We start from the raw sequence: 27,831 nt of genomic DNA on the forward strand, positions 1-27,831 counted from the left end.
GAAGCTGGGGAGCGTACTGGGCTCGTTTGCTAGCTTGTTACTAGGCTCGGAGTTATTGAAGGAATCAAATCGGGAACAGAACGTGCTCTTGGGACTTGTATGAGTTTCCTGGGGCTTCCGTATCAAAGTACCACAAGCTGTGTGGCTTAAAACAACAGAAGTTTCTTGTCTCACAGTTCCAAAAACCAGAAGTCTGGATTCAAGCTGTCAGCAGGGCCACAGTCCCCTGAGACCTGGAGACAATCCTCTTTCACCCCTTCCCCACTTCTGGGCAACCCTTGGCGTTCCCTGGTTCACCGCAGCATCCCCCTAGACTCTGCCGCTGTACTACACGGCCTCTGCCCCGTGTGTCTGGGTCCAGATCCCCATCTTCTTAGAAGAACACTAGTCATACTAGATGAGGGCCCACCTCGATGATCTCATTTTAATTTGGTTACGTCTGCAGAGGCCCTATTTCCAAATAACCTCACAGTCCTAGGTCCCAGGGGTGGGGCCTTCAGTAGAGCTGTCTCGGGGACACAATGCAACTCCTAACAGGACTCTTGTTCCCACCCAGACAAAAAGGCTTTGTAACCTTGGGGCTGTGATGCTTTTTTTCACCGAAGGGGCCCTGACCCGAGGCCCAGCCACCCTGTACGCACCCCCGCAGCTAGCACCATGGCTCCCAGCTCCTGCCGCCTGCCGTCCCGCGTCGGCTGTGCTCAGCAGAGCGGGCTTGATCTACGGTGGCAGGCGGGCAGGCCGGGTGTTTAATCTCCCTTCCTTCCCGCCCACCCTCAGGGGCTGCCTCCCTGAGACTTCACTTCCCTTCGACGACAAACGATGATTTCTTACTCTCCCATTTATGGTTCTTTTTCCTCCGTAAGGGGCCTGCTCAGCCCATCCGGTGAATGATGGCCAGACAAATTCCAAGCGACAAGGAGATGTCCTGGAGGCTTCTCCTTAGTTCTTTGGGAGATTTGGAGGGGAAGGGGCAGAAGCAGCTTCCTCTCATCTTTGGGGCTGAGGAGGAACTGAGGCAGGGAAGCGTGGATGGTGCTTGGGACAGTGTAGGGACCACCCCACCTGCCCTCTGTCTGGCCTTCTTCTGAGGTCACCTGCCTCTTTCATCTTCTGGGGGGGTGTTGGGAGGATCACTTTGTTCTGGATAGAACACCCGGGACGTGCAGTGAGACCAGGTTGGAAACTGATGGGTGGGAATCCAAGCTTCCTCTAAGTTAGAGTAGCAATGGGGTGGCCCCCAGAGCAGATGGGGGTGGCTTGGAGCCCCAGCATCTGGCCCCACTCTGCTTCTCCTGGTTAGCTCCAGGAAATGAGGACACCATGACCACAGCACACCCCCCCCCCAAGTCTTTTATGTTTGAGAAGAGGCGGCTGTGGTGTGCAGGGGGTACCCCGTGACCACCCTTCCTGCCCTGCCCCTCCTCCTTGCTGCTGCCCAAGGGATCGTGGCATTTCTCAGGTGCCGGCCCTCCCTGAACGCCCAGTGGGGGCAGGCCCCGGGCCTGGCTATGACTGAGCATCACCCTGTTGGACATGATTCATTAGGAGGCCAGACAGTGTTTGGCTCGGCTGCTCATCTTCTCACGTGTCACCCTTACACGTTGACTTATTTATGTATTTATTGAAAAAGCAATCCGTGCTCATTTTAGAACCGGAATTCTGGTTTGAGGCCCCGAGGCCCCAGCATCACATGAGGAGTTTCTGGCAGAAGGCCCTCAGCAATCCCTTTAAAAGGGGGCAGAGGGACCAAGGGGGAGATTGTGGGGGTGGGTGTCAGCAAAGGAGAAATGCGGGGAGCCTGGTCCAGGGGCTTCCAACTGGGGAGCCCGATAGACCCTCTGCTGATTCTTCGCTGTGACTTTGGGAAGCTGCTTAACCTGTGTGTGCCTCAGTTTCTCCAAGTATGAAATGGGTACAGTTATGGCACCTACTTGAGATGAGTGGGTCTGGATTCTGAGTATATGCCGCAGCCCCAGCACTCACTGACCCCCCTCCTGCCAGGCGCAGCATCCCTGGGAGCCGCGCATCTTCATCATCCGGGTACCAGCCACTTGCCCCCAGGACAAGGTGCCTGCCCATGCACCTGGCCCCTCCGGGGTGCAACCGAGCCATGCCCCCTGCAGAGGTCAGTGGAGCCGCACCCACCCAGCAGCAGGTACCTGGTGCCAGGCAGGGGAGAACAGGGCCCCAGGCCAGGCCCACTTCTTTATTCCCTTCTGTTTTTCTTTTTTTCTTTGTTTTTTTATTTAATTCCCCTCCTCCCAGCCTCCATTCCCTTCTTTTCAGCCAGTGGCACGTTTGTGAATGCAGATGCTGGGTTTTTCTCCTCCGAGGTCATTTGCACTTGTAAGCATAGGTGAAGGTGCCTCCTGGCAAGACAGTGGAGAGGTATTTTAAAGAGGGAATTTAAAGAGGGAAACTGAGTCAGCGCACCAGGGGAAACGCCATAGAGTTGGGCCACTCAGAAGGGCTCCACCCCTGCTCTGGGGACCCCGTCCCTCCCTTGGTGGTTCCTCTCTCTTCCTTCGCTCCTGGGTGGGCACACACCCACCCGCATAGGCTTCAGGCTACTGCAGGAGGACACCCCTCTCCCTCCAAAACAAACCTCCCTTTCTCTCCCAGCCTCTACCCTTGAGGCCCCACGGCCAACCTCCCTGCCCCTTCCACCCCCCCACCAACCTGCTCTCCATTATCAGATCTGGAGCCGATAAAAGGAGCCCTTATGAGTCGGGTCAATAGATCCAACTCCGGCAGATAAAAGCATGGGGGTTGTGGGAACAAAGCGGAGAACGGAAGGCAGGAGAGGCAGCAGTTTGGGCAGGAGGAGGGGAGCCATGAAGTTCTGAAGGCCCCAAAGCGGAATCACGGACAGATTGAAAATCTGCTTTGATGGCCTCTCCGTTTATCTCCCTCGTTAACAGGCGGGGCCATTTGGCAGGGGTGAGGGGAACGGGGCAGGAGGCTGGCCGCGTTTCAATTTGATTTCTCGGGGCTTACGATCCATCCTCTCTTTGCATAAAAAGGGATTAATATCTGGGGCTGAGTATTAACTCAACATCCAGACACACACGTGCATGCATGCACACACACACATGCGTGCACACATGCACACACACGCACCGCTATCCCAGGCTGCGAGCTCGGGCGGGCACCCCTCCAAGATCCAGCGCCTGTCCCCAAAGCCTCAGGGCGGGCCAGGGCCCCTGCACCCCAGATTTCACTCCTCCCCCCCACCCCAGCTGTCCTCCAAGCTCAGAGGTGTCCTGCCTGTCCCCATTATGTAAATAAAGTACAGGGCAGTCTTGATCCCTCTGGGAGGGATTAGAGTGTCAGGAAGGGGGGGGGGGGACCAGGGATGGGGTGGCTGGGCCGTAGCTACCTGCAGGCTGTTCCTAACCTTCCAACGTCAAAGAGGCCTGGCAGCCGCTTGTCACTTGCCCCCAGCAAGGGCAGGGGTAAGAGCTGGGAGCTAGCTTTGTGCCCCTGAGCTCCCCACTTGTTTGCTCATGGAAAGGACACACCCCAGCCCCGTAGATCTTGGGTGGGAAGAAGTCTGGAGTGATTCTGTGACCCCTCATTAGTTTGGAGGGAGGAGTCTTACCTCTCTGTGACCGACCTAGGCTGTTCTCCCCTTTTCGGAACAGATGTCAGCACACCTGGCCCTGGTTCAGAGAGAGGTGGGGTGCCCAGGTGGCACAGGCCAGGGGGCTTGGAGAGCCTGGGGGGTGGAGAGGTGGGAGGCAGGACCTATACACCCAAGGCCTGTGCTTATCTCTTAACTAGACTGGAGGCAGCTTGAGGTGGAAAGCAAACAAGAAATCAAGTCCTAGCCTTTCCCGAGCTTGGGGAAGGGGCTCTGAGCCCCATAACCCCCAGGGTCCTCCCCCAGCACAGGGCCTGGGTGGCGATTGCCTGCTTGCTTTTCTGGCTCTCCCCTGAAGCCAGTGGTCCTTGAAACGTCTCTGGACGGTGGCGGAGTCACCTGGGGACTTGTTAGAAATGCAGATTTTTCCCTGCTGAATGAGGTGCTCTACGGATGGGGCTCAGCATATCTTTTTCTAACAAGCCCTCCAAGGAATTCAGGTGCTGCTCTGGTCCACGAACCCCGTGCAGCCAGGACTGGGTCCTGTGTGCTAGGTAAGCAGAGCACGTGTGATCAAAGGGAAGGGGTCAGGGTCAAAGGGGAGGAATTCAGAAGAAGAGGTGTCCTTACAGGGAGCAAACCTCAGCCCTAGCTGCCCTTCACCCCTCTCCCCTCCCTGAGGCCAGCATCAGCTCATGGACAGTGGCCACCCATGGGCAAAGCAGCTTTGTGTTGCAGGGACTCATCTGGCCTGGCTCAGGTTCCAGAACAGGCCCCTGCCAGTCGCACCCATTGACACCGACAGAGAGATTTCGGCTCCAAGTCCTACTTGGGTGACACGCAGGCGGTGGCAGGCCAGGGCCGGTGCTCACCGTGTACATGTCCTTCCCAGTCGCCGTTTGGTGGCGTCTGGAATCAGCCACACTGGGAGTGTTTACACCATAGAAATTTGGTAAACATGGCAAATCAGGGCTTTTCTGTTTTTCCCGGAGAGAGGGCGGCTAACTGTTGAGCAGCAGGCTACAACACACAAGGGACGGCGAGGAAGAAGGAACATGTGTGTGTGTGTGTGTGTGTGTGTGTGTGTGTGAGAGAGAGAGAGAGAGAGATCTCCCAGAGGCAGCCAGCCTGGAGAACACTCCCCCCCCACCCCATGCCATTCCCCCAGGTTCATATCCACTACCAGGCAGCGTGCCAGAAAGAGGGAAGCATCACCTTTGTCCTCACAGCAACCTCGTGAGCGAGACGTTGACACCCCCATTTTACAGATGGGTAAACAAGCTCAGAGAGGTTATGCAGTGTGCCTTAAGCCACACAGTAAGAAGGCGGCAGAGGGGCCATTACGGCCCAAGCTGTTGGGTCTCCCGTAACCTGTCCCCTCAAGGAAGGCACAGGTGAGAGGTGCATACGGCCCCTACACAAGTGAGCTCAAGCCCATGGGTTCATCACACACTAGTGAGGGTTTTGAGTTGAGGTGACCTTTGATGCCCTGGCCAGGGCTGCAGGGGTTGACAGCATCTTTGGAGAGGTCACCAGGAGAGGGGTAGAGATGAGATTCCACTGTTTCCTCGGATGAGCCCTGGCTCATCACACCAAGGCCTGGGCTGGAGACCCTGTGTCTCGGACAATCCTGGGCCCCCGGGGCCAGCATCCAGCTGATCTCCTGGGATAACCATCCCCGGGGAGGCCCAGAGGATGCAGAGGACCCCGTGGCCCACAGCCTAGCCAGGAAGGAGAAGGGAATTTGGGGGAATAGCAGCTTCTTCCTCTGAGATGAGAGGAAGGGAGGTCAGGGCCCAGGCTCTCAGCGCTCGGCTGTCATGCCAAAGGATGGTTTCAGTTGAGGCTGCCCGTGGGCCACAGAGATTTCTCTTGGATGCAGTCACACCTCCTCACCCCGAGCCAGGGAGCCAGCACCAAGACCCCTTCCCCCCACCCCCCCACCCCCCTTTGCCCCCACACCCCTCACCCGGTACCCCAAAGGCCCTGCTGAGGCCCGATCTCTGGCCTGCCCCTCAGGACAAGGTGCCCCAGGGCCCCGCTCCATCCAGTGCCATCCCCACTGAGTCAGGGGTGCCTTTTGGTCCCACCGTCCTTGTCCCAACCTCATACATTCATGCACCAGCTCGGTGAGGATTTCCCGAGTCTTTACCCTGAGCTGGGCACCACCACACGCCATCCTGGGGTCCCAGGTCCAAGAACAGACCCCCCCAGGCCTTCTGGGGCTCCATGGAAGAGGAGGAGCGAAGAGGAAGAGGAGGTGGGGAAGGAGGAGGCGAGGGAGGGGATGGGAGGAGCAGGAGCAGGAGCGGAATGGCACCTTGGCTCCTGGCTCCGAGCGGAGGTACAGATGTTGCCCGATTGCTGCGCTCCTCCGGCTGCCGTGTTGTGTTTGGAAAGTGATGAATTTCAGCACCAGCTAATTAGTCTCTAATTAGCAAGTGGAGTGTAAACAATCACAACAGATGGGGGAGAAAAGGCATTAGCAATAATGACCGTTCTTCTGGGGTGCCGTCTCAGAGAGGCACTTCCTTGAAGGTGCTGGAGGGCAGCCTGGAGGCGGGGCCCGGCGGTCCCTGCTGGTGACAGGCGCCGGGGGATAGGGGATCGCAGGGGCCCGCAGAGGAGGTGCTGGTTGGTGTCTGTGTGGAGGGCAGGCCTGGGGCACCGACCATCCGTAGCTGGGGGAGCCCACGCAGCAGCACAGAGCCCCCTGGGACGTGAGCTCGCGACCCGAGGAGAGCTCCTGTGGATGTGACGTGGTCCAGAATGTTGATTCGGAGCCGGGAGCCTCGCATCCTCGGGCCTTGGGGTTTCCTAGACCTTTTACGCTCTTGCTGGGGACACACACCTGTGTTGCTGGCCACTGCCCAGTGACCAGACCGACTGCCAGGAGATGCGCTCGCCTGCTCTGGGGATGTCGCCCTTCCGGGCTCGGCAGCCCGCCTCTGGAGCCAGGCCAGGCCACTGTGCCAACGAGCACAAGTCAGCCCTGGGGCGCCGGAGCGTGCCCTGGCTCCTCGCCTGCCTGGATCCTGGGGCCACAGGGCCAGAGAAGCTGAGGAACTGGGCCGGGATGTGGCAGCTGGCACAGCCCCATCCGCACCGCCAGCTGTCCCTGAAAGGGACACCGGAGGTCTGGTCAGTGCCTTGCTTGGCGGAGTGAGGCTCTGCCCGCATCCCGTGGGGACGCCAGGGTTACCCCAGGGACAGGGCGGGGGGTGGCTCAGGCTCTGAGAGAGGTGACAACGAGGAGAGACATCCAGGGAGATGGCAAGAAGGACCAACACAGAACCTGAAAGGAGAGAGAAGGCCCTTTGATGTTTATGCTCCTCTTTATTAAAGACCTTAATTTTGTATAGGGTCTTTGCAGATATCCTAAATTGAGGTCATATGGGATTAGGGTGGGCCCTACTCTCTGGGCAAAGTATGGTGCTGAGGACACGCAAGAGGTCACTGGCCTGCCCCCTGCCCCTGGGGGACCTGGGCTGACGACAGACTGCCTGACCCCCAGCCCCACCCCACCCTGGGCTGTGCCCGTCTTCTTCCTCCTTCTCTGGAAAGTGACTCCAGGGCCCAGCCTCAGGCTCCATCCCTGCGGGGACAGGACGGAGCCCCCAGCCCTCTCTTTCCTTGGAAGAATTGTCCTCTCTGCAGCTGCCATTAGGGTCCTAATTAACAGCCTTGTTGTCTCATCAGCCTGGCAGGCAGCGTTGGTAAGAAGGGCAGTTTCATTGTCTGGCAACATTATCCCAGCCCTGGCAACTTGTTAGCGGAGCTGGTCCCGTCCGCTCCGGCTCCTGGAGGAAGCAGCTTCTCTCGGGAGGGTGGCCTCCTGCCCCCCGAGCTCGATTCTCGAGAGACCCCTGCAGCCTGACTTTGTGGCCTGGGCCTCACGCTTGGAGATGTCCCTAGGTGTCACTTGGGCTGGGGCACGGGGTGGTGATAGCCTCTCAGCCAACATGGATTGAGGGCCTCCACCGTGGTGGGCAGGTGGGCAGGCCCTAGAGTATGCACACTGGGGGTTCTCAACCTCCAGATTGCTGACATTTGAGCCGGGCCCTCCTTTGTCATAGGGGCCCTCCTGTGCAGGGTGGCACATATGCAGCATCCCTGACCTCACCCCATGGGACACCAGGAGGACACTCCCTGCCGGTGTGATAACCACAAATATCTGTGGACATTGCCAAGTGTCCCCTGGGGGGTGAGGCCCCTGGTTGAAAAGCGCTGGTCTAGGGAGAGAGGCAAATGCCCGAAGAGATCATCCTGAGGCCTGATGGTGGCGGTAACAATGTTTAGCTGGAGATGAGCACTCTCTGGGGGGGTGGGGGGGTGGAGGGGTGTTGGGGTGTTGGGGCAGCAGTGCCCAGTGAAGCGGGGCAAGGAAGAGTCAGACGGTGGGTTAATAGGAACAAAGACCCAGGGGTAAGGCTGTGTGGTTTGGTAGGAAACCACAGGTTGCTGAGTTCTCCCACTTAACCAGTATTTCCAGAACACCCACCATGTCTCTGGCATGACAAAAAGGGCCTTGTGTTCCTTGTGAAGGAGTGTTTTATCCTATATGCAGTGGGTACCACTGGAGGAATTGAAGCAGGAAGCACATGGTTAGAAATCCCTTTAATTAAGTAGATCAAGCTAATGACTGATGGCCAGGAGGCCAGGAAGGGCTCAGCAGACGAAATCTAGATCAGAGAGGAAAGGAGATGGGACCAGGTGGCTTGCAGTCAAAGGAGCATCTGGGTGGGTGATGGGATGGGGGACAGGGAGGAGATGAAAGTGATGGCCACCGTGCTTCCGGCTTGGACCGCCTGAGCGACACCACTCACTGTACTAGAGCGTGAGAACGCTACAGGCCTGCAGAGACCCCAGTTCAGCTTTGGATATTTGAAACGTTTGCACCAGGATGTCAGCGGAACACAGCTGGTTCATTCGAGCAAAGTCCGAGCAGCATGAGCATCCCAAGCAGTGGCTGCCACAAGCATGGGAATGGCAAGGATCAGAACAGAGATCTGGGAACCCCAACACTTCAGAGCCCGAGGAAGAAGAAGAGCAAACCCAGGAGGCAGGGAAGTCAGAGGAGAACCAGAAGAAGGCCATGGAAACCCAGGTTTGCAGAGTTGCGGGGAGAGAGTGGTTGGCTTGGCCAGACGCCGTAGGCAGATCCAATGAGACTCCAGGGATGCTGAGGTGGAGACTCCAGGGATGGGAGGTGGAGACTCCAGGGATGCTGAGGCGAAGGAATCTGATGCCCCCGGTCAGAGAAGAGAGACAGGGCTACCTTTTCCCGTGGGGTGTTGTTAGCCAGAAGCTTTACCAGGAGTCGCAAGGGGTGTATGGTGGTTCCCACTAGCACTTGACAAACATGGTTCCATTCTGAAGCTTAACATGGCGCCATGACATTTGGTAAGACTGACGGGGACGGGGTCCAGCTACGTGAAAACAGGACTACGACACAGAGTGAAAGGTGGGCAGATGGTGGCACCCTTTTCATACCGCTGTTCCCATCCAACCTACAGTGTAGGCCCCACCCCACCCTGCCCTGCCCTACAGCCTCCCCATCCACCCACCCCCCAGCGTTTCCGGGTTATGGATACTCCCCGGATGCTAGACACAAGAGTACGGACGCCAGAGAGGAACCGAGGAGCTGGAACAGAGCAAGAAGAAACGCGTTCCTACCTCTCCAAGCTAGAATGGGACACGGTGGAAGGATGGTTCTGCTCTCTCCCTCTCCACCTCTGCACACCAGGCAGGGAGGATGGGTCCGGTTCTTGTGGCTGCCGTAGCAGATTGCCACACATGTGCTGGCTTCAAACAACAGGAATGGATTGCCTCACAGTTCTGGAGCTAGAGTCCAAAAGCAAGAGGTCTGGTTCCTTCTGGAGCTCCTGAGGGATGGCCTCTTCTGTGCATCTTCTCCCTTCTGGGGGTTGGCAGCCATCTTCAACGTTCCTCGGCCTGTAGGTGTGTTTCTCCCACCTCCGCCTCGGTCTTCACGTGGCCTTCTTCCCTGTGCGCCTCTCCGTGTTTTCACGCAGTCTTCGAAGGACACCAGTCATTCGATTTAGGGCCCGCCCTAATCCCATATGACCTCAACTTATGATATCTGCAAAGACCCAATTTCAAAATCAAGGTCACAGTCTAAGGTTCCAGGTGGATATGGATTTGGGGGGCAGCGGAGGGGGGCAAGCCTTCTCTTGGCCAACTTCCTACTCTGTCTTACTCAACTGTCACACCGCTCTTCATCGGGAGGTTGCTACCTCCAGTATCAGACGAGAAAACTGAGGCACAGAGGGGGGATGAAGGAATATTCCAGGCTCCCAGCTCAGGGAGGTGGAGGCAGGCCCAAGCGAAATCCCTGTGCGGTCCAGTCGCATCTCTCTGGCACACCTCAGCGACCCCCACCTCCCCGCTCCTTGCAGGGCACCCTACAGCTAAGCCACTTCCTCTGCCTGGAATCGTCTCCCTGGACAGGGAGATGTTTTCCCTCCATGACTTGAAAGGAAAGCTAAATCCCCAAGAGGAAATATTTACAGAAGGCTCAAGTGGACAAAATTGTGTAAGAAGACTCAAGCAAGAGGGAAAGAGGGAGCAAGGCCCAGGAGAGCCACCCAGGGGAACTGCAGAAATTAGGGAGAGTTCGGGGGGGGGGGCCAGGAAGGCACAGGTGCACGGGGTGGGGCTGCTCCCTTGGCTCCCCCAACCTGTGCCCGGGGGGAGCAACGGGGAATGGAGGTACTGGTTGGTCCATGAGTTATCTGGGACAGGGCGTGGCCGGAGGGGCTCTCCTCTCACCCAGAAATAAAAGCTTCGACCTTGAGGGGGATGGATGAATGGGGAGCGCGTGGGTGAGCCACGGAGAGATTGATCCGCAGCCGCTGCCGCCGCGCATGATGGCTCTGCAGCGTCGAGCCAGCGGAGGGTGGGAGAGCCATAGCACACGGGGTGCGGGGGGGGGGGGGTCTGCCACGGAGGGAGGAGGAGCAGAAAGGCAGGGCTGGGAGCAGTGAGCCCCCCCCCCCGGCTGTGCCTCTTGGAGCTCTCCAGCTGGCTGCCCCCCACCCCCCCGTGGGCTCTTCCTAGGAGCAGTGGGGTGCTGCCCCGTGTGCCCACAGCCAGGTCGCCCCAGCCCTGCCCTCCCTGGGGACTAGTGTAGGGGTGCACCCTCCCGGTTCTTGAACCGTCTTATTCACTCGGGACTCGAAGGAGGTGGTAGGTTGCCTTGGGATGGGAGCGTGGGCCGTGGACTTGGCCAGTCGTGGGTGTGGACCCCTCCCTCGCGGCTCTGTCCCGCGTGATCTTGGGCAGATCCCAGCCTCGCTGCACTGCTGCTTCCCCATCTGTTAGAGGGCCAGTCATGACCTTGAAGGGTGATTGCGTCGATTTGGTGAGATGTGCGCCTAGAGCACCTGGGACAACCTGGCAGGACGTGAGCGCTCCCGCCCCGTGCTCTGCCCTCCTGCCTGCCTGCGACGTCCCCACGGTGCCCGGAGCCCCAGTGGCCCCGGGGCTCCCCCCGCATGGCTCCTCCCGCCCCTCTGAGGCACCCAGCGCCCCTGCTCTGGGTTCCAGACCTGGATGACCACCCCCAGCCCCGGACATCCAGCAGGCCACAACATACCCAAAATGTGAATTCGGGTTTCGCGTTTGGGTCTCAGGAAGCAGCACCATCACCCCTGACCCTCTCCTTCAGACAAAGCCGCCCTACTCCTCTGGTGCCTGGGGGGCTCAGTGGCTTAAGCATCTGCCTTCAACTCAGGTCATGATCTCAGGGTCCTGGGATTGAGCCCCACATTGGGCTCCCTGCTCAGCGGGGAGCCTGCTTCTCCCTCTCCCTCTGCTCCTCCATCCCGCTTGTGCACACAAGCGTTCTCTCTTTCTCACAAATAAATGATTTTTTTTGTTTTAAAAATAAAAATAAATAAATAGCTCCCCAGTCCCCATACTTCCCTCCACCCGTACAGCCATCACCAGGGGCCAAGCTAAATAAATCCCCTCTTATCTCCCCCACCTCCTCTCTCTCTGGGCAGGACGTATTTTCCCCCAGGCCTGGAAGAAAGCGAAGCCCGTCCCCCGCCCCCCCCAGAGGATGCATTTCTCCGAAGAAGAGCTCGTCTCTCCCTGGACCCGTAGCCAGCAGCCCCCTAGCTCCCGCTCTCACCTCCTTCCTCCCAGGCCCCCTCGCACCACCCGAGAGACACAGAGAACTGCAGACCTGGTCATGTCGCTTCTGTGGCTTCCTGCTTCCCTGGGGGGGGGGGGGGGGAGGTGGGGAGTCCCGGTCAGTTCCCCTCACTCCATCTCCCTCTCCTCTCTTCCCCTCGCCTCCGGGGCTCCAGCCACAGGGGCTCCCTTCCCAGTCCTAGCCTGACTTGGACCGGCCAGGCTTCCTGTCCCTTCAGACTCGGGCACACCTGCTCCTGCTCTTACCTGGCTTCGGTCTTGGCTGGCATGTCACCTCTGGGGAGATGGAGGGGGTCCCTCCTTCATGTTCTGTGTGTGCCCATCATCGCCTATACCTTGCTGTCACGAACCTTCGTTCTTGCAGTCCCCGGTTTAATGCCTGCATGTCTTGGTGGAAGCTAGGCTTCGTAAGCTCCGGGACTGCCTGGTCCTGCTCCTCACTGTGTCCCACTGCGTCCCAGCCTGGCCTGGTGCAGAGCTGACGGTCCAGTGCCTCTGGGTTCATCAGCACGCGAAAGACTCACATGAAGCCTCCTTCCTCCATGGAGCTCCTTGACTGCAGCCCCCGCCTGCCGCCCCCCTACCGCGTGCCCAGTGCACCTGGTTCCTGCATCTGCAGGTGCTGCGGGCCCCCCCTCCGCTCCCCGATGCCTCACACCATTAGTCATCGCTGCCCTTGTGAATCCTATCTCTCCAGCCAGCCCGCAGGGCCTCGCAGAACCTGCCCATAGTCAGTGTTCACAGAGCAGGCGAGGGCGGCCTGATGAGTCATGACCTTGAGACCGTCTGCGCTGAGAGGGTCCATCCTCCTTCCCCATCAGGGGTCATTCAGCGACCCTCCCCACAGCTTCTCTGTCTTCTCCAGCTGGGGCTGACTCTCCTCTGAGAGACTGAAAACAAAATAGACTGGCATTGGGAGCGCAGCGGGGCCACGCCAGCCCCGAGTGAGCCCCCCAGGGCCGACGTACCCGCACACACGCGTGCACACACACACTCAGAATCTCCCGTGCCTCCCCACCCCCCGCAGGGTGACACCCAGACTCCGTAGCCCCATGTGTAAGCCCCTCGTTCTCTGGGCCCCTGGCCCTCGCCGTTCATTCATGCCAAGACCGACAGCTGTGCCAGGCGCCAGCTCTGCATTTTCTCCTCCTTCCCTGGCCACAGTCTGGTGACGCAGGTACTATCATCCGCATCACTCTCCTCAAACGAGGAGAACGGCTCGGAGGGGCTCAGCGATTTGCCCAAGGTCATGCAGCTCCTCGCTGGAGAAGCCAGGGCTCGCGTCCAAGTTCATCCCACACATCCCGCCCGCCTGCCCGGCCGCCGTGCCAGCCAGCCTCCTCTCCCGCCTCACGGCCCACACCCCTGCACTCTCCCTCCCCATCATGCCCAACACCCAGAGTTCCCAGAAGCCACAGTTCCTGGGTGGCTTCCCAGATTTGGCACCAGTGACTCCCTGTGCCCTCGAGTTTTCCTGCAGCCCCCCACCTGGCGCACGTCCTGCTTTGCCTTCAGAGGGCGACTGGGGGCACCTGCCCTGATGGTCCTTCGTGGCCTGGGAGCCGTGGCTGCGCTGGAGGCAGATGTACCACGGGCTTCACTCTGTTGTGTCTGGTGGCTCAGCCTCCCGTGGGTTCCTCTGGGCAGCTGGGGGGCAGAGGTTTTCTTCTTGCTCACCGTGACATCTCCTGGCACTTAGTAGGTGTGCAGACGGCCTCCGCGGAAGGAGTGAACGAGCTTGAGTGAATGAGCGAAGTGCACGCTCTGCGTGGTGCTTGAGGCCAAGAGCATTTGGGCAACATGGGCAGCAAGAATCTAGGGGTGAAATGGGGGCGGTGAGCCAGGGGAAGCAGGGAGGCGGTGAGTGCTAGGGTGCAGGGGGGTGGAGGGGAGGCAAGGGCATGGCCGGAGGGTCAGGAGGCCCCTGCACCCCGCAGGCCGCCTCCTCCCTCCTCCTCCTCCTCCTCCCCCTCCCCGCTCGCCGCTCTGCAAGCTCCGTTCCCGCTCTTTCCCCCTCTCCATCTTGCCTTCTCATTCATCCTTTTGACGGTCTTCTGTGGGGCTTTTTCGGACCACATGTTTTATCCCTTGTCACCAGCCAAACAGCCCTATTATATTAATTTATTGTCCTTTCCGGTAACTTGAAGCCTTCCTGGAAACCCCTCCTTTCCCATGCCGGGTCTGCCCATTGCCAAACCACAGCTCCCAGCTTGCCCTCCTGCTCCCCGAGCCCGGGCACGGCTGGACAGTGGGCAGAGGTCTCCTGCGACCGTCCTGGCCTCGACCCTTTGACGGCAGCTTCTGGGACCTGCACCCTCCTTGTACTAGTTCCCCACGGGAGCCTCTCTTGGGTCCCACCCTGCTGGTGACGAGACCCCATCCCTCCTGTTTTCTTGCCTCAAGTGCCATCTCTCGCTTATTCCTGACTCCCCTGGGCGATGTGCTGTGTGTCATGGTCTGCCCTCAGCCAGAGACCTGGCCCTGCCCTTTGCCCTGTGACCCCTGGCCAGCCCAGTTCTGAGCATGGGAACTTCATGCTCATCATAGGAGATGGAACTCTTACCTTCACCTCTGAGATTTGTGCCCGATGATGGCGTGCCCCGAGACGGCTCCATCACCCTTCAAGCCACTTTCCACGTTAGAGCAGAAGGTGCGTGGACTTTGGAGACAGACAGCGCTGCATGCGAATCCCAGTGCCCACCCCGTCCTTCGCCGTAGCCAAGGCTAAAATTTATTTCATGTCTTGGAGCATTTGTTTTTCTATCTGTACAATGGGACAGCCGACCCTACCTGGGCTCGGGGACCACACGCAGAACGCACAGAGACACCAGCCCTTGTAACCATGGACAGAGACTGAGCCCGGGGGTGCGGGACCCTGGCCGGGGGCATTGGTGGGGGCAGTCGCTCCTCCAGCCAGGCCAGAAGGGAGAGGACAGTAAGCACAGGCCTCCAAGATCACCCTCTCGGGATGGGGGTGTCCCTGCAGGGAAGGGGGGACATGAGCATCTCCCACTTACTGAGCCCACAAGAGCTAAACATCCCATCTGCCGCCGTTTCCCCAAATCACCAGCGGAAGGGCAGGGGCTTCCATTCTGGGAAGGAGGGGAGGCCGCTCACGTGTGAGGAGGGGTCGGGGGTGGAGGGGTCGTGCTGTTCTCCTTCCCAGAAAGGCTTGGCTTCCGGGGAGTGAATTGGAAATGGCCACGCAGGGCCATCAATCGTGACGGTGCCTCCTGCCAACATGCCAATCGTGGCGCGCGGGCCGTCATCGTTAGCCGAGCTCGGCCCCGCGACGGGCAGCAGGTGTGACGTGGTCGTGGGGCCAGGGAGGGCACGTGGATGCCCGCACCGAGGTGACCAGAGAACAGGGGATGTGACAGGGGCACATGAAGGGGGCAGGACGGGTGAAGGGTCAGCACAGAGCCCCCGGAAACGAGGAGATTCCCTTCCATTCATGCTTTCATCCATTCTGAGAGGAGGGGCCCCATGCTGGCAATTTTTGGGGGTGGGTGATGGTGGGGAGGGGACAGAGAGGTGTCATACACAGGGCCACCAGCCCGGTGGCTCAACGGCAGAAACATACCATCGCACACTCTTGGGGGCCAAGGCCAACGTCGATGCCTGCAAGTTGCCAGGAGAACCCTTCCTTCCCTCTTCTGCCTCCTGCTCTTGCCCACCACGCTCACTCCCTTGGCTCCGGCTGCCTCTCGCCCTCTGTGCTCATGTGGCGTCTTCCCCATGCGTGTCAGTCAGATCAGGGCCCACTCGTCCGTGATGACCTCATCTTAACTTGATCACGTCTGCAGAAACCTCACTTTACAACAGAGACATAGGCCAGCCCGCAACAGTGTGTACGGCAGGAGTCCAAGAGGGGCATTCCAGAGCACCCCGACCTCGCTCCATCAAGAAGGGTAGATCGGGCTCCTGGGGATAGAGAGGATGTCCCTGCATCAGCCAGTCTTCCTCAGGAAAGCCCAGGGGTGGAAGCTAGACGTGGAACAGCACACCTGTTAAGCCCTCAGGCCCGTTTTATAGAAGGGAAGAATGAGGCCAAGAGCTATCAAGTGAGACGGGGTGACCTGGTATCAGAAAAGCTGGGCTAGGGGCCCCTGGGTGGCTCAGCGGCTGAGCATCTGCCTTCGGCTCAGGTCATGACCCCGGGGTCTGAGGATCGAGTCCCACATCGGGCTCCCTGCATGGAGCCTGCTTCTCCCTCTGCCTGTGTCTCTGCCTCTCTCTCCGCATCTCTCATGAATGAATAAAATCTTTAAAAAAAAAAAAAAAAAAGAAAGAAAAGAAAGAAAGAAAAAGAAAAGCTGGGCTCAAGTCTTTCCTTAACCTAATTTCCCCCACTGACCAATCAGAGGGGTTGGACTTAAATGAGTTTTAGAAATGTTCCTTACTTGAAATTCTTGGAGCCCGTGGGAGGCTGCGGCAACCAGGGTGTTGCCTGGTGTCCAGACCCCGCATCCAGCAGGGGTGGGGCCGGGGGTCAGGAACACAGACCCATGTCCACACGAACCATGGTGCCACGGACATGCTCTGGTTAAACCTGGCCTGTGTCTCATTAGTACAGATCCCATCTGTCTCTCTCGTTTGTCCCGCTGTCTGGAGAGGGCTGGCAGCCCGATGAGCTCTGGGGAGCACGGTGTCCAGGAGGGGAAGCCAGGGGTGCTACTGGCTGGAGAGGAAACCGCCCGACCTCCCAGGTGGACGACAGGCAGGGGAGTCAACAGCTGGACACTGATATCATCTCCTCCTCCTGCAGCCTTTGGCTCGGCCTCCATAATGCACAAAAGATAAGCTCTAGGTTTTCAAAGCAACTGAGCAAAGAGGCAGGGCAAGGAGCCTGGCTGGTTCTGGTGCAGGGACAACTTACAGGGGGCCCTCCCTGGGCCTGTCCTCTGCCCCTTCCCTCCACCTCCCCTGCTTTCCACAGGCTCCCTCTGCTCCCCACGCAGGACCGCCAGGTGCTGCCCGGAGAAGCCACCTGCCAGCAGGTGAGCCCAGCAGCCAGGCCAGGGCAAGGCAGGCAGCGGTGAGGTGAGGCGGGGCAGGGGAGGGGGGCACAGGTGATAGTGGAACCTCACGCCCCTTGAGCCGTGCCCGCCTCCTGCCTTCCCATCCTGAGTTCACGCTCTGATGACACTGCGTCCTACGGGGGGAGCAAGGGAAGGAGAACCTAGTGTGCACCCACATTTCCGCCCAGGCCACCTGCGGGTCACCCACCTTACCGGTGCTCGCTTTGCCGGCCAGTAATCCATGCCCAGGGCGATGCCGTGGGTGGGAATAAGAGGATGCACGACGCCAGCGCAGGGGCCCCACTTGTGGCGAGCCCTTGGCCAGACCTTGTCTGCCTGGTGTCTATGTTCTGTCGTAGTGGATCCTAAAGACCCCGGGCAAGGGGGGTGTTGCAGGACCCCTCCCTCCCAGCTCGGGAGACCCCGGTGCTGCCTCGGTGCCCAGCAGTTTGTAAGTGCACAGATGTTGCTCACACCCGGTCGTCCACCTGCGAAGCCAGCGCTTCCTGCCCTCGCTCCACATGGCCCGCTGGCTCGGGCAGCGGCCGGGGAGGGGGCTTCACGTGCGACCAGGACGGGCTGCTAGCCCTGTGCCCGTGACACTGCCTGCAAACCCAGCCCCACCCTCCACCTCCCAGAGAGGACCCAGCGGCCCACAAGGGAGCTGCCCCCGAGTATCCGGGCCCAGAAGGCGCAGCGGGAGGCCCGGCTGGGCTAAGCAGAAGGGTGGGGGCCAGGGAAAGTCCTTTACAGATTTCCTTGTTTGTTTGTAATTGAGATCAGACTCACATAATGTGAAATCAACCACTTTATTATTACTTTTTAGAGACAGAGGGGGGGAGAGGGACGAGGGGCAGGGGGAGAGGGAGAGAGAGAATCCCAAGCAGACTCCATGTCCCGCCCAACACGGGGCTCGATCCCATGACCCTGAGATCATGACCTGAGCTGAAATCGAGAGTCTTGCGCTTCACTGACGGAGCCACCCAGGCGCCCCTCAATCAACCACCTTAAAGTGAACAATTCAGTTGCGTTTCGTGCCTTCACAGTGGTGTGCAACCACCACCTCTGCTTGATTCCGAAAAACTTTCATCGCCCCAAACGGAGACCCCGTACTCATTAAGCAACCCCTCCCAGCCCCCCCTCCTAACCACCTGGCAGCTGCCAGCCTCTGTCCTGTGTGTGGATTTACCTAATTCTGGGTATTTCATATACATGGAATCATACACTGGGTGACCTCATTTTCCTCTTCTTTTGGGAAGGAGGAGAAGCCACAGCTGGAGCCCCTGCATGTTCAGCCCCAGAGCCCCTCCTCCTAGGAGGCCTCCAGGCCTGCTCACAGGCAGCTGCCCATCTGCCCCAGCCCCTCGGGGGGCCTCCCCCCAAGCACCTCCAGAGGCGGCTAATGTGGAGCCCCCAGGCAAGTGGCTTCCCCTCTCTAAGGGGAGGAGACCCTTACTATGGCACCCCCAAACCCCCATGAAGTTTAGAGGAGAGAAACGGGGCTTCTCTTAGAGACAAAGGCACAATGCAAATCCGAGGAGATCCAAAACCCTTTCTAAAACAGGGGGAGCAGAGGGCACCTGGTGGCTCAGTGGTTGAGCATCTGCCTTTGGCTCAGGTCATGACCCTGGGGCCCCAGGATCGAGTCCCGCATCCGGCTCCCACCAGGGAGCCCACTTATCCCTATGCCTGTGTCTCTGCCTCTCTCTCTCTGTGTCTCTCATGAGTAAATAAATAAAGTCTTAAAAAAAAATAAAACAGGAGGAGCAACTGTGGCACCTATGCTCTGGGCAGTGAGGGCTTGATCTCTGCCAAGGCCCCAGGGCTTTCTGCTAACAAGTGCCAGGGAAGGGGGTTAAGGAGGACTTCGGGGCTCGAGTTAAGCTCAGCGTCCAGGGGGCGACAAGCACCTGTCTCCCTCTGGATGGAGCAGAGCCCCGGGCGGTGGCACAGGGACGGCGGGTGGCACATGCCCCCCTGGGAGGGCCCGGGGAGGGGCACACACGTGCAGGCCTGTGCCTATAACCCAACTTGTAGCTTGCTCGGGGCCCGCGTCTGCTGAAAGGGCCGGAGAGCCGCGTGGTATTATTATTAATGATGAAGCGCAGAGGTACCTGCCAGGGACTGGAATGGGCTGGGCGCTGCGCGGCGTGGACGGCAAATTGAACTCCAATTTTCTGCTCCACAGTCTTTGTTACACGCCACAAAGCGCCGGTACACCGGGGTCACCAGCCTGATGAATGTGTGTGCTTCTTCGGCGGCGGGTTCCAGCTCTCAGCCTCTGCGTGGAGGCAGACCCGCCGCTCTGGTTTTCCCTTCCCCCGGGGCCCCCCTCCATCTCCTTTCCTGTGGTCCCCACACACCGCGATGACCCCTGCAGAGATCCGAGGTTCGAAACCGGGCCCTGACTCCCCAGTGATCTCTTGCGCCCTTGGCCTCTGGGCAGCGATGAGAGGCTAGAGGGGTGGTAAGGATGCTCCTCCCCAGGGCGCTCGGGGGCTAAATGAGGGAACACAGGGAGGCTGGCAGCAAGGATGAGGCCTTTAGCAAACACCTTTCTTCTCCTTCCCCTCGGGCTGAGCTGCTCGCCCTGGTGCCAGGGAAGGGAAGGCGAGGAGAGGCCACTGAAATTGGGTGGCAAGCGCCCACCCAGGGATGATGAGGCCGGGGGGTGGGGGGGCCAGCATGCCTGCCACGCACCCCAGCTCTCTGGTGCATGTTAGGGAAGTCGATGGCCAGTGCTGAGTCAGACCCCCACTCTTGTCCTCCCTTCCTCGGGGACAGCGGACATCTCCTCCAGGTGATGACCTTTCTCAAGGGTGGCAAACAGGAGGAAAGGGGGTTGCCCTTGGAAAGCATGCTACCCAGAGCTTGGGCCTGCCTGCCCACTGCTCCTGGCACAGGCCTCAATGCCCTGTGTCTGGTGGTGCCATCCCTGGGCAAGGTGGGCACTGGAGGCCCCCCCCCCCCACCGGGCTGTGGGCTCCTGGAAGCATCCATATCTCAGTTCTCCAAGGCCCAGGGGAGGTGGGTGTTTCTGTCACCAGAACTTAGGAGACAGGCTGATAGTGGTACCCCTCTGACAGAGAATGCTCACCCCAGGAATGTTCAAGACCATCCCCCTCCTGGAGTGCCAGATACCAGTGGGACAAGTCTCCATGGGGCCACCCGGGCCTGGCCAAGCAGCTGGCCCCCAAAGCTGAGCTATGGCAAGTCGCACAAGTCCCTTTGTGGCCAGAGGGTCTCAGGTCCCAGCTGTAAAACCGGAGAATTGCTCCAAGCATGTGTCCCACCCCGGGGTCAGCAAGAGGAAGACAAGCATCATCCATGCAGCATAATGGAGCTTCTTGGGAAGAATCCCAGGAGTTAGTGAAAATTTTACTATCACTGCTTTTATAGCTCAAATGAATCCGAATACAGTAAAATGATAATAGCGCCGTTAGGCAAAAACATTGTAATCGATGGTGTAAGTTTAATCTCTTAACCCTCCTGCTGAAATGTAAGAAAAGGCTCCCTTCCCCTCTGCTAACCCATCGGAAATGAGAACCCTCTTTTTTCCACACGAGGCTGGGGATGCTTTGGCCTTATCTACTGGTGCGGCCCAGCGGCAGGCCCTGGCTGTGACATGGCTTGCAGAGGTCACCCCCAGTAAGGATGAGGATGGGCCATTTGTGCCAGGTCCTGGTCCTAGGAGGTGGCCGCTAGCCATACCCCAATTTTCAGGTTAGGAGACCGAGATGCAGAGGGTTTTCAGAGCTGCCTGGGGTCACACAACTAGTGAGAGGCTGAGCGGGGTTTGAATCCCAGTAATCCCACTCCAGAGCCCAACAGGATGGTAATGCACACCACTACTCAGATCTTGCAACATTAGAGCTGGAAGGGAACATAAAGATCCCCCAGCCGTGTCCGCCAACAACAGGGAGGTGGCCTGGCCACATTCAACAGCACGTTCATTTGTCCACTTTTTCATTCATGGATCTGCACCCTCCTGCATGCCAGATTCATTGCCAGGCTCTGGGACTGGGGAGGCGATGGGGCCACCGTCCCTGTCTTCTAAGTGGAGACTAGCCTGGGTGCATGGACATGCATCTTCCACGCTGTAAGGGAGGTAACCTCAGAAGTCTGAGGGACGTGGAGGAGGACATTAGGAAAAAAGTTCCAGAGGACAGGACATTTGAGCTCAGAAGGGACAAAGGGTAGGAACTAATGCAGATTTAATGCCTACATTTCCCCAGCAAAGAAGGAAGGAAGGAGCTCTCTGGAGAAAGGGAATGGAATAAGCAAAGGCCCTGGGGCGTAACGAGCATAATCCAGACCAGCAGGACTCACGGCTCCAGACTCACTTCCTCGTGCTCCTTGTTCTCCGCCAGGCTGAATTCTAGGGAAGGGTAGACACAAGTCTCTGTAAGGCATTGTGCTGGTTTCCGAGGGCTGCCATAACCCAATACCATCCGTGCAGCGACTCCAACCGTTCTGGAGGCTGGAAGTCTGAAGCCAAGGTTTTGGCAAGGCCCCGCTCCCTCTGAAGGCCAGAGGGATGAATCCTTCCTTCCTCTTCCAGCTCGTGGTGGCTCCCGGCAATCCTTGGCGTTCCCAGGCTTGTCGATGCACCACCCTGATCTCTGCCCCCACCGCCACGTGGCCATCTTCTAGGGAGAAGACATTTCTGTTCCCCGGTCTCTCCTCTTATAAAGACATCAGTCATGGAGGGCTCACCCCAGGCCCGTTGGACCTCATCTTAATGAAGGACAGCTGCAGTATCCTGTTTCTAAATAGGGCTCCAGGTAGGACATGAATTCGGCTGCGGGGGAGGGGGGGTGGAGACACATTCAACCCAGCCCAGGCATCAACTAGTCTTCCCCTGGAAGTGACAAGATTGGCATCCCCTGGCTTCCAGGTTGGGTCTCATCATCATTCATTCACTACTCGTTAGTTCATTCATTCATTTCCCGAGCATCTTCTTTGCCCTGGGCTCTGTGCCTAGTGCTAGGGCATAGAAAAACAGGAGGCACCCACCCAGCCCTGGTGGCCTCTCCGTGGCTCATAGTCTTCTTGCCTCTGTGACTTTTTGGCTGAGGGTTTTCTTTTTGGCAGGCCAAGCTGGTTGGGTGATGGGCTTGGGGCACACACACCCTTCCTTCCCCATGCTGGGCTCCGCTGACCCCACTCGCAGTTCCCCTGGGCCACGTTGGGGCTCAGTTGCACTGGCTGCCCTGGTGGCCAGGCCCCCCTAATCAGATTAGATGTGTATTCAAACAAATTGACGATCCGTTCCATTAGATGCTTTTTGAACATGCTTTTCTGAGCGAGAAATCCATTCGGCAGCAGCTGTGGAGGCCGAGGCATAATTGATTGTCCCACCCTCCCAGGCCCCGGCATCAGAAGGTGCCTGGCTCCTGAAGGTCACTGGTGAGGATTAGATTAAGGAGGGCGAGAGCCTTCTTTCCTGGCTAATGAAGCACTTGGCATGCAGGCAGCACTGGGGCTGAGCTGGGCCGGGCATCTGCCAGGAGACAGTGGAGGGGCATAAATTAGCATCTCATTTGTGGGAGGCAGAAGGGAAGCCAGAAGGGAGGGCCTGTGGCGCCCGGGTGCTGCTGCCCTGGCTGGACGGGGTAGGAGCAGGCTTGCCCTGCAAAGCCTGGGGGTGGGAGGGGAGAAGGAGAACGTCTGTGGTCCTGTGGTCCTTATCAGGCATTCAGAGAGTGCCTGCCAGCACCTGCCACCGCGTGTGCTCCCCGAACACTTCTGGAGGCCACGGGCTCCAACAGAAGCACGCATGGCAACCTCTCCTTGCGCCCATAGCACTGTCTTCCTGAACCTTCTCTGGCTCAGGCAGTTCCAGGCTTAGCACACCCTCCCTCCCTCCACCCCCCCCCACTACCAACACCACCTGGGTTTGGATGGAAGAAGGACGTGTAGGAATTCCTGACGCTGTGCAGAAGGTCCTGCAGGCCCCTCTTTTCTACCTCATCCTGAGCCTTTGCTCGAGACCTTACAAGCCGCTCCTAGGCAAGACTCGGTTCTTGAGCCACTTGCAGTGGCCATGAGGCAGCCGGATTTGGACGACGCAGGTGTGGGACACCTCTGAGATGCAGGGAATGGGTGGGGTGATCGTAGCACCCCCACCCTGTTTGCCCACCTCCTCCCCGTTTGGTCACGTCCAAAGGTCTGTTGTGCAGAGGGAGCACCCTGGAGGTGCCAAGCGCGATGCTTGGCGTGTGCGTTAGCTCACGTGGTCTTCCCCCCTGCCTCTGGGGCAGGCATTGGAAGCTGTTTTACTGACAAGTAAGGCTCCAGAGTTACTCTGCTTGAGGTCAGACTTTAGTTGGCATGGGAACTGGGATCGACACCTAGATTCTTGGGGCACCCGGGTGGCTCAGTGGTTGAGCATCTGCCTTCAGCTCAGGTTGTGATCCTGGAGTCCCGGGGATCGAGTCCTACATCGGGCTCCCTGCATGGAGCCTGCTTCTCCCTCTACCTATGTCTTTGCCTCCCTCTCTCTGTCTCTCATGAATAAATAAATAAAATCTTAAAAAAAAAAAAGAAAGAAACCTAGATTCTTTTCTTCAAGCCAGATCCCTGGGGAAGGTTGGCACCTGGAGGTTTGAATGGTGAGCAGAGCTGTGGGATGGACGCCCACTGAGCTCTAAGCCCTGCTCTTCTTCCTTGATCCTTCACACCTGCATCTGTTCATCCTCTACACCATTTGGCTTCCTTATTCCCAGGCCTCTCTCCCTGCACCCTGCCAGCTCACCCCCCTTACCCCCCACTCCAAGGTGGCCGGGCTCCTCTGGCTTGTTCTACTCCCAGTGCATTCTCAGCCAGCATGCCTCTCATCCCTGGATCGAGTTCTGGGGCTGTGACATTAGAAGCCGGGGTGGGAATGCCCCTGCCATACAACCATACTTGTGGCTTCAAAACCAGCGCCCAGAGACAGGTGTCATCCTTCACTTACCACCCATAAGGCCACAGGTCGGGGTATGAAGAGCAGGACAGCCAGCTACCAGATATGGAAAGACCTGCAGCTCTGGGATCCGCCAGACCTGACTTCACATCTGGAAGGCAGAGTCAAATGACCGAACCTTCGAATGACCGAACCTTCTCAGATGAGATGAGTCTTCTCATCTGTAAAATGGGGGTAATGACTTCCTTCCTTGGAAGTTCTCGTGACTCCGTGAGATGCTGGACATAAAATGCTGCCCATATGGACAGCTCTGTGAGAAGCATGAAATAAAGGCAGTAGAGATAGAAGTGGGGGAAGAAGTGAGGCTTGGTGAAGGTGAGGGGGCTGCCCTGAGTCCCTGCTTCCTATGACCCAGGGCCTGGCCAGCTCCAGGGTGCACAGGCTGTCCAGCCGGGACCGGCTAGGGGGCCACAGAGGTCAATCCAGGACAAAGGTGAGGATGCAGAGACCAGAGGACGTTGAGGAGAGAGGTTTGCAAGAATCCCAACCTCCACCCGGTTCCCAGGCATTCCAGAGACACCCCATGCCCAAGCAGTTAGAACTCCTGTGTGTCCAGAGAGGAGCTGCCAAGAGACGGGCTTTGATGCATTTCAGGGCTGGGAGGGGATTCGCCCCTGGAAGCTGGTCCTGGACGACGATAGACATCTTCTGGCCCCTGGGTGGTGGGCGGAGGTCTTCACCCTGGCCGACGAGATTCTGGCTCCAGCAGAGGTGGGGTTCCCAGGCCGGGGCTGGCTTGGGAAGTCCCATCCCAGGAGTGATGGAGGGGCTCCAGAGAAAGAGGATGTTATGCTGCTGGAGGGTGGGAGGAAGGGGAGAGGCCGGAGTTGAGATAAGCTTCTGTGCGGGGCCACAGAGGAGCCAGGGTGGAAGGGTGACAATGGGGGTATTTAGTGAGAATATGAAGGGCAAGGCGGTCAGGGGCGCCTGAGCTGTTTCGGGAAACGAGAAGGAAGCCCAAGACTGAGGCCTTTTGTCCGCCTCTGAAGGCGGCTCTTCCTTCAAGGGTCTCAGACCCTGGTGGTCAGGGCCCCCCACCCCAGCCGCGCCTCACCCCGCCCTTTCCTCTGTCCCCGGCGGGACCGGCCCGCAACCGCTCCCCCTGCACGCTCACATGCGTGTATGCACGCGCGGGTGTAGACCGGCTTATAAATAACTAACCCATACCTGCGGGACGCAGCAGAAGTTCCCCAAAGCCACAGAGTGAAAAGTGCGTCCCCTCCCACCCAGTTCCTCCTAGAGCCTCAGCTGAGCCCGGTCTCTTACGTAACCCCCTAGAAAAAGCCTCTGCCTAGACAAGCAAATATATTTTTATGCTTCAAGGAAAAAAAGAGCACAAATGGTGGCAGATTCCACGTCCGTTCCACACCTTGCTTGTTTTCACTTCACGGTGGTTCTCAAGAACTGTCCCAGAGCCTGACGCTGCGACAATTCTCGAGTTTGGAGATGCGATCGCTTCTTTACCCGGGGCCCTCCTGATGGACACTCGGGGGTCATTTTTGAGCTTTCGCTGTTACAAACATAATGCTGCTGTGAAGTGCTGTCACTGGAAGGTGGTGGATTGGGGGGGAGGAGGATGTTTAGTTTCCTTTTTTTTTTTTTTTTTTTTTTTGTATTTTATGTATTTATTCATGAGAGACACACAGAGAGAGGCAGAGACACAGGTAGAGGGAGACGCAGGCTCCCTGCGGGGAGCCCTATGCGGGACTCGATCCCAGGACCCCGGGGTCACGCCCTGGGCCAAAGGCAGGTGCTCAACCCTGAGCCTCCCTGGAGCCCACATGCTCAGTTCTGATGGCACCACCAGGCCACTGTCCGCAGACGCCGTCCCGAGGGGTTGTCCCCAAAGCCGTGTGCGCGCACCCCTGGGTCCCCACGGCCTGCCGGGCACCGGGCGCTATCTTGCTTTCAGATCGGGGCCCAAGTGATAGGAAAAAACCGATATCTTACTGAGTTTTGTTTGCCTTTCTCTTATCGTGAGGTTCAGCATCTTTGTCCGCATTTCAGAGTTATTTGTAATTCTTTCCTGTGAACTCTTCATATCCTTTGCCCATTTTTCTGTTGGTTTGTTCATCTTCTTCTTTCTGATTTATGAGAATATTTTTTATATCGGGAAAATGAGCTCTTTGTCCATGAGAGAAGTCGCAAACATTCTCCCCGGGTTTGTCATTTGTTGCTTTTTTTTGTTTATGGGTATTTTTTTTTCCATGTAGGATTTTTATATTGCTGAAGGTATCAATCTGTTTTATGACTTCCTGGAGTTTGTGTAGTACTTAGAAAGTACTTGGCGAATACTTCACCTCCTCAAGATTATATATTTTTAAATCTCTGTGAGTTTCTTCTACTTCTTTTAGAATTTCGTTTTTCATGCTTAAAACATTGATCCATCTAGCATTTATTTTGAGGAAAAGTGTGAGGAAGAGATTCAACTTTTTTTTTCCCCCAAATGGTTCCCTCGATGTTCCAAAGCCATTTGGTGAATAATTGATCTTTTCCCCACCAACTTGAAATTCTACTTTCATCATATATTAAATAATCCCATATGTATCGGGGTCTATTTCTAGATTCTGAGACTGTCATTTCATCAGACTATTTCTACAAGAACACACTGTTTTAATTATTGCAACTTTATGAAACAGTTGAATATCTGGGCTAGTCTGCTCCATCTACCATACTTTTTCAGGATTTCTTGGTTATCCTTTTGTTATTTTTTTTTAATGTGAATTTCAGAATCACTTTGGTTAAAAAAAAAATCTTTCGTGTGTGTGTGTGTTTTCAAAGTGAGGAAAAGTTTAAGGGAATGACACCCATATAATATCGATCCTTCCTATCCACAGTTCTTTTCCGTTCTCAGTTAACTCGTTCCCACTGAGAAGGTGGCTAACAGGGCTGTTGTGGACAGTTGTACAAGCTGTGTACTGCACAAAGGAGCTGCAGGTGCCTGCCAACAGGGCACGAGCTCTTCTCTCCCGTAGTCTGCCCATCTTCACGTATGATGGATAGTAACAGTAGCCGTGCCTCCTATAGCATGTTCCAGACGCTCTTCTGACCTCTGTTTTAAAATTTATTTAACCCACACCACAAACGGATCCCCTAATTTACAACTAGGAAATTGAAGTGCATAAAAAAGGTTATAAGTAAGTTGAAGGCCAGTTGATTTGTGTCCCCCACGCGGGCATTCATGGGACAGAAATCTGTTCCTGCACTTAAGTACACACCCAGACACACACGACACGCACATACAGATGACAACACATCTCCATACATACACAGATACACACAGACACTCGAGGACACGTACACAGCCTACACATGGGTGCACACGTGCATGCACACACACAGCTGTCCCTGCCCCAGTATCCTTCCCCCCTGCAGCACCCACAGTGCCAGACGCCCTGCCATCCCCTGCTTTTGGAAGATGACAGGCCTATCAAGGAAAACCAGCTGGCTGGGCTCCTGCCATGGCTCAGTGCTGGGTAGGGCCTGCCTCCCACACCCCTGTGTCAGATGGTGGGGGGCTGGGGTGGGGTGGGGACCACACCGCAGGGGCTGGAGCAGAGGAGCCCTAGCCCCTCCCAGGCCTCCATGTGAGGATCACACGAGATGAGGGATGCAGGGATGCTCGGGGCTCGGGGGCACCAGTGGGCTCTCTCGGGAAAGGCCAGCGCCGCCCTCCTCTTCCCGGCCGCTGGGGTGGGCCCTTCCCCGGGCACGTCGCGGGCCTCCTCCAGGCTGGTGCGCCCAGAGGGCCCGAGGGAGGAACTGGCACACGCAGACTGGGGAGCGGATTGCCCAGTGAGCCGGCGTGCAGAGGCGCGGGGCTCTGGGCGCAGAGCGCGTGAGTGCACGCGTGTGTGCAAGCGCCCGCCCCGCCCGCCCCTCTGATGTTCTGGCTCTGAATCAGCCCCGCATCCCCGGGCTTGAATCACTGGGGGTTGGGAGCGTTATTGTTTTAAAACAAACGTGTGATGACAGGAACTAACAGAGGGTTTTTAGAAACGCGATTCAAAGGGCTCTTGAACGCTGCTGGGGAATAGGAATGTGCCTTTGAAGTGTGAACGTGCCCATTTGTCAAA

The 27,831-nt window shown here is 57.7% G+C and overlaps 1 protein-coding gene across 2 annotated transcripts in view; it reads left to right on the forward strand.

Moving 5' to 3' along the window:
• SDK2 (sidekick cell adhesion molecule 2) overlaps positions 1 to 27,831 on the forward strand; it is a 252,805-nt gene that overhangs the window by 91,590 nt on the left and 133,384 nt on the right. The window lies entirely within an intron of this gene.

The sequence above is a fragment of the Canis lupus genome, chromosome 9, assembly GCF_011100685.1.
Source record: "Canis lupus familiaris isolate Mischka breed German Shepherd chromosome 9, alternate assembly UU_Cfam_GSD_1.0, whole genome shotgun sequence".
Classification (NCBI taxonomy): Eukaryota; Metazoa; Chordata; class Mammalia; order Carnivora; family Canidae; genus Canis; species Canis lupus.